This window comes from Cryptomeria japonica, chromosome 5, assembly GCF_030272615.1.
Source record: "Cryptomeria japonica chromosome 5, Sugi_1.0, whole genome shotgun sequence".
In the NCBI taxonomy this organism is placed as follows: Eukaryota; Viridiplantae; Streptophyta; class Pinopsida; order Cupressales; family Cupressaceae; genus Cryptomeria; species Cryptomeria japonica.
In genome coordinates, this window is record NC_081409.1 from 197,559,894 (window position 1) to 197,565,935 (window position 6,042).

The 6,042-nt window shown below is 34.0% G+C and overlaps 1 long non-coding RNA gene across 2 annotated transcripts; it reads right to left on the minus strand.

The window, feature by feature from the left end:
- Window positions 1-866: 866 nt before the first annotated feature.
- On the minus strand, window positions 867-4,358 carry LOC131027969 (uncharacterized). Of its 2 annotated transcripts, none has more exons than XR_009102553.2 (3): window positions 3,991-4,358; window positions 2,197-2,894; window positions 867-1,537 (listed from the first exon to the last, which is right to left on the minus strand). It is a non-coding gene; the product is annotated as an uncharacterized LOC131027969 (long non-coding RNA). The 2 variants fall into 2 exon arrangements; XR_009102554.2 differs by lacking the exon at window positions 3,991-4,358 and adding an exon at window positions 3,554-3,974.
- Between the last annotated feature and the right edge of the window lie 1,684 nt (window positions 4,359-6,042).

Here is a 6,042-nt window from a genome sequence, read left to right on the forward strand (position 1 = left end):
TTTTCAAAGGGTGAATCAAGAGACAGATAACAAGTGGTTGTCTATGAATACTATTCCCAGTTGGTATTGAAGAATAGTTTCAATTATTTTCAAAGGGTGAATGATGCATTCTTTGGTTACCACATGTCCATGCTAAACAAATATTTATACAAAAAAAGAGTGTTTGATCATGCATGGGAAGTAGTGAACGAGTACGGATGCATGTTCCTGCAATTCCCCACCTTCACTTATCTTGACACCAGAAACCACTTTTGAGAAGTACCAATGAAAAATAATAATTGTATAGGTTGTAATACCTATAAAGCATCTACTTGAAACATCAATATTTTCAAGACATGGCTACTATGAAAGATATACCTAGAATATCACCACCTACCTGCAACCACCAAAATTAGAATTATCATATGATTCATATGATTAAATTTTATGAATCGAAAAACATCTTACAAACTATATCTCTCCCTACTTCAAAGAGAGATTATTACCTTTCCTTGTTCCACACCAAATCACCATGAAGCTTAAACAGGTGTTGAGTTTCAAAAGGTAATCAAAGAAAATGTTTCCACAAACAAGATTAAATTTTCCTAAGGAACTAAATACATTCATTAGCTTTTCAATCATAATAAAATAGATGCCCAAGGCTTTCCATTGGACTAATTCACACTTGACATTATGCGGTCTACTAAAACATAGAACAAATTCCATAGAGTTTGACATCATGGCTGAAAATTACATTTTTCACACATTTTACCACTTGGATCACACTAATTTCATCTTAAGTACTTCCTCTGACTTTGACATACAATATCTTCGACTTCGACTTTGGGAACATCCAGTGTATATGACCCAATACAAAGACAATAGAATTATGCAATTTACATATCTTGAAATATTTCTAGAGTGCTAAGTCCAATGTGTTAAAGAAGCTAAAACAGCTTAACAAGTAATGGCATGCATATCTATTAATTACTATAGTCTATACGCACATGGGAGTATCAAAATTCAATGGCAAGCTCAAAACTCCCGCAGAATCTTTTCTTCAACTATTAGTGCCTTGAAATAATATGAATTCCTGGTTTTAGCTTCACAAGGGAAACATCTCTCCCATACACAACCTTTCTGTTAATAAGACTTGATAGAAGATTTACCATACCCTATAAATCCTTGCCACAAATATGGCCTTAACTAGAGTCATATGATTTGATAGCATTATTTATCAATCAAGCAATGATTGGGAAATGATTGGATCAAATACAAATTCATTAGAGGCTAGTTAACACACAATATCTATAACATGATGTTTTAGGGCTTTTCCATCTATTGCCTATTGTACTAAGCTCCTCTCCTGACCATATTAATGATGTAGTAATCACAGTATTTGTCAAATTAGAAAATCCACTATGTGCATCACATTAATGATAACAATACTAATACAGTCTATATAATCCAATCCAGTTTTCTGCCAGGATGCTCATACCTTACCAACACTGTCACCAATCATGTTCCACCTTGAAACATCATGCTATGGCTTGTGAATCTGTGATAGGCAAGCATTAATTCATAGTTATGAAAAAATGGCATACATTCTGTACCAATCACATTGTCAAGCATCAATTGCAAATACCAAAGCCTCCATCGAGGAATGATTCAGAGTATCTCTTTCTAGATACAATTTATTATTAATGAAAGATCAAAAAAATCAACAACCCACTTCAAACTAGATAAACCCAACCACAGAATCTACAAATTAAATCCTGGAAAAAACCATATGACCATGCCCACCTTCAATCTAGACAACTAGCTAACAAACAAGCTCCAACCCTACACCAGAAAATACTTCTTCAATCTCTATAACAGAAAGAAGGAAAATAAACTCATACCGTTTCACAGACAAACAGGCAAGAAACCATAAAAAACAAGACATACCAACTCCATACCAGACACCCAACATAATTCAACAAAACAGAGGGACTCCGAACACAACCAATCACAGTAGAGCTTGCAATGTAAATAACAGGGTGATGGCTTAAGAAGACAAGCAAAAGAAAAAGATAAAGAAGATTGCAGTTGTGTGCTTTCTATGATCCTCGTAGACCCTGCGACCCTGTTTCTAAATTATGCAATCTATTATCACCCAATAATCAAAACCCAAAGTCAATAAACAGGGAATCCTTTAAATAAAGAGTGCTATTGTACCTGAATGGCTCGGCCCATCTTTCATGAGAAAGAATAAAACATTGCTGTTTAGAGAGACAATGCAGTGATTGAGATTCATTATTGGCAGAGATTATCCCTTCCTGTCCAAAATGCGAAGATTATCCCTGCAGCATTGGCAGAGATTATCCCTTGCAGGTGTTCACCATGCAGGGCTTCAGCTTCCATGTTGGCAGCTTCGTAAATATCAGAAATAGAGCACGAACTTCATTCAGGCCCGTTTTAGCTTCACAAGGGAAACATCTCTCCATACACAACCTTTCTGTTAATAAGACTTGATAGAAGATTTACCATAACCTACGAATCCTTGACACAAATATGGCCTTAACTAGAGTCATATGGATTGATAGCATTATTTATCAATCAAGCAATGATTGGGCAATGATGGAGTCAAATGTCAAATTCATTAGAGGCTAGTGAACCCACAATATCTATAACATGATGTTTTAGGGCTTTTCCATCTATTGCCTATAGTACTGAGCTCCTCTCTGACCATATTAATAATGTAGTAATCACATAATTTGTCAAATTAGAAACCCCATTATGTGCATCACATTAATGATAACAATACTAATACAATCTATATAATCCAGTCCAGTTTTCTGCCAGGATGCTCATACCTTACCAACACTGTCACCAATCATGTTCAACCTTGAAACATCATGCTGTGGCTTGTGAATCTGTGATACGTAAGCATTAATTCGTAGTTATGAAAAAATGGCATATCATTCTGTACCAATCACATTGCCGAGCATCAATTACAAATACCACAGCCTTCATCAAGGAATGATTCAGAGTATTTCTTTCTAGATACAATTTATTATCATGATAGATCAAAAAAATCAACACCCCACTTCAAACTAGATAAACCCAACCACAGAATCTACAAATTAAATACTGGCAAAAACCATATGACCATGCCCACCTTCAATCTAGACAACTGGCTAACAAACAAGCTACAACCCTACTACACCCAGAAAATACTTCTTTAATCTCTATAACAGAAATAGGGAACATAAACTCATACCGTTTCACAGACAAACAGAAGCCCTAGAAAACAAGACATACCCAATACCATACCAGATACCCAACATAATTCACCAAAACAGAGGGGCTCCGAACACAACCAATCACAGTGGAGCTTGCAATGCAAAAAACAGGGTGATGGCTTAAGAAGACAAGCAAAAGAAAACGATAAAGAAGATTGCAGTTGTGTGCTTTCTATGATCCTCGTATATCCTGTGACCCTGTTTCTAAATTATGCAATCCATAATCACCCAATAATCGAAACACAAAATTACTAAACAGGGAATCCTTTAAATAGGGAGTGCTATTGTACCTGAATGGCTCGGCCCGTCTTTCTTTCATGAGAAAGAATAAAACGTTGCTGTTTAGAGATACAATGTAGTGATTGAACTTCAATCACTATAACAGAAATAGGGAAAATAAACTCATATCGTTTCACAGACAAACATCAAGAAGCCCTAAAAAACAAGACATACCCAATTCCATACCAGACACCCAACTATAATTCAACAAAACAGAGTGACTCCGATCACAACCAATCACAGTGGAGCAAGTGCAATGCAAAAAACAGGGTGATGGCTTAAGAAGACAAGCAAAAGAAAAAGATAAAGAAGATTGCAGTTGTTTGCTTTCTATGATCCTCGTATACCCTGTGACCCTTTTTCTAAATTATGCAATCCGTAATCACCCAATAATCGAAACCCAAAGTCACTTGACAGGGAAACCTTTAAATAGGGAGTGCTATTGTACCTGAATGGCTTGGCCCATCTTTCTTTTATGAGAAAGAATAAAACGTTGCTGTTTAGAGAGACAATGTAGTGATTGAGCTTCAGAATTGGAAGAGATTATCCCTTCCTGTCCAAGATGCAGAGATTATCCCTGTAGCATTGGCAGAGATTATCCCTTGTAGCGTGTTCACCATGCAGAGCTTCAGCTTCCATGTTGGCGGCTTCGTAAATATGAGTTCAGGCTCATCAAACAGAATTATCTTGTCGCCGGCTGCTGCCAAGGATGAGGAATCCTTATGAATCTCGGGAAAGGAAAACTAAAAGCAACGGTACAATTCAAGGTACCTCTGAACACCAAAAGGAAGGTACAATTAAAGTCTCAAAATTAGCCGTTCGGTTGGATTTGGACAAAGTGTTTTCAAATCGTTGCAGTTTTTGCTCGTTTATGCTTGACGTAGCCATTTGCTTTTATTTGGTCCGCGCCATAATTTGCTTCGCATGTTTTATATTTGATTCTAATTTTTAAGATGAATTTCAAAATATTTGGGATCAAAATAATTTATTAGATTGTAAATAAAATTTAAAATCAAAATTAAAGAAAATTTGATGTAGAAATCAATATATGATATATAAGATGTTAAAAATATTTGTTATCAAAATAATTTATGAGATTTTAATTTAAAAAATGAAATTAAAAAATTAAGATGTTGCAAGAACTAAAGATATATTAGTGATGTCTTAGTTTGAATCTCTATACAAAGTGGCTAGAGTTGTATATACTATGCATATAATCATTGCCCACATTCTTACTCGTAACTAACATGAAGGGGGTCTATCCTTTATTTGTTAATCTTTTTTTCTCAACCTTATATGCATTATTTTATAATATAGGTCAAGTAAAAAAGAAAATGAATGTAAAGCCAAATGAACAAGAAAATGATGAATACTTGATCATAAACATATACCCATATCTTTCAACATTGTGATGTTTCCATTGTCTATGTGTTTCATGGCACCTCAATTTTTCACAAGTTGAGACTATCTAGACACTAGCGCTACACATAAATGTTTCTCATTCAATGACACACTAGAATCCCATAATTATTTCTTATTCAAGGATAATTTTTTAGTGCTTTCCAACTTGTACCTACCGAATTCAAGGGAAACCACTTGGTATAAATCCAAGCAACTAATGAGCCTTTTCATCTTCCCTCTTTCCCTCTTTTTTAAATCTATCTTTGGACTTTTTGCACTCTTTCTTACACACATTGACACTCTCTTATACTTTCAAGCTCTCTACAACTTTCTACAAGCTTTCTTTGGTATGTGTTCCTCCTTGTGAGTAGACTAATACTTCGACTACATTATTCTTAAGGCACTCTTGCCTCCTTGGCTTCCCAAGCTTCTAAAGGTGATATTATGCTTCCTTCATTGTTGTTGTCTTTTTAATCTTTTCATTATCCTGCATCTTTCTTTCATAGGGCCCCTAAACATTTTGGGATATTTACATTCTTATAATCTTTCTGTAGTCACATAAATCTGTCCACTTAATTAAATGAATATTTAATATTTATTTGATTATTTAACCATCAATTAATAATTAATTAAATTAATATTTAATTAATTATTCTTAACCCTCTTCTCCTATTAATTAAATAAATTATTCAATTTATTTGATTTAATTCACTTAACCAAATTCAGACCATTAATTAAATAAATAAATCATATTTATTTAATTAAATATTCTCTCACATTTAAATAAATTAATATTTATTTAAATCCCCCAAAATCCCACCTCTCACATTTAAATAAATTAGCATTTATTTAAATCACCTTTATCCTCCACCCACTTGTATTTTCCTACAAATGCAAGTTGCACAATTATTTTAAATAAATAATTTATTTAAATCACCTTGTATCCTCCACACACTTGTATTTTCCTACAAAAGCAAGTTGCACAATTATTTTAAATAAATAATTTATTTAAAATCCTATTTATCCTCACCCACTTGAAACCTTTAATGGTTTCCCTTAAAGTCTTCAAACTTGATGGCTTCCTTCTAGAGTCTTCTCA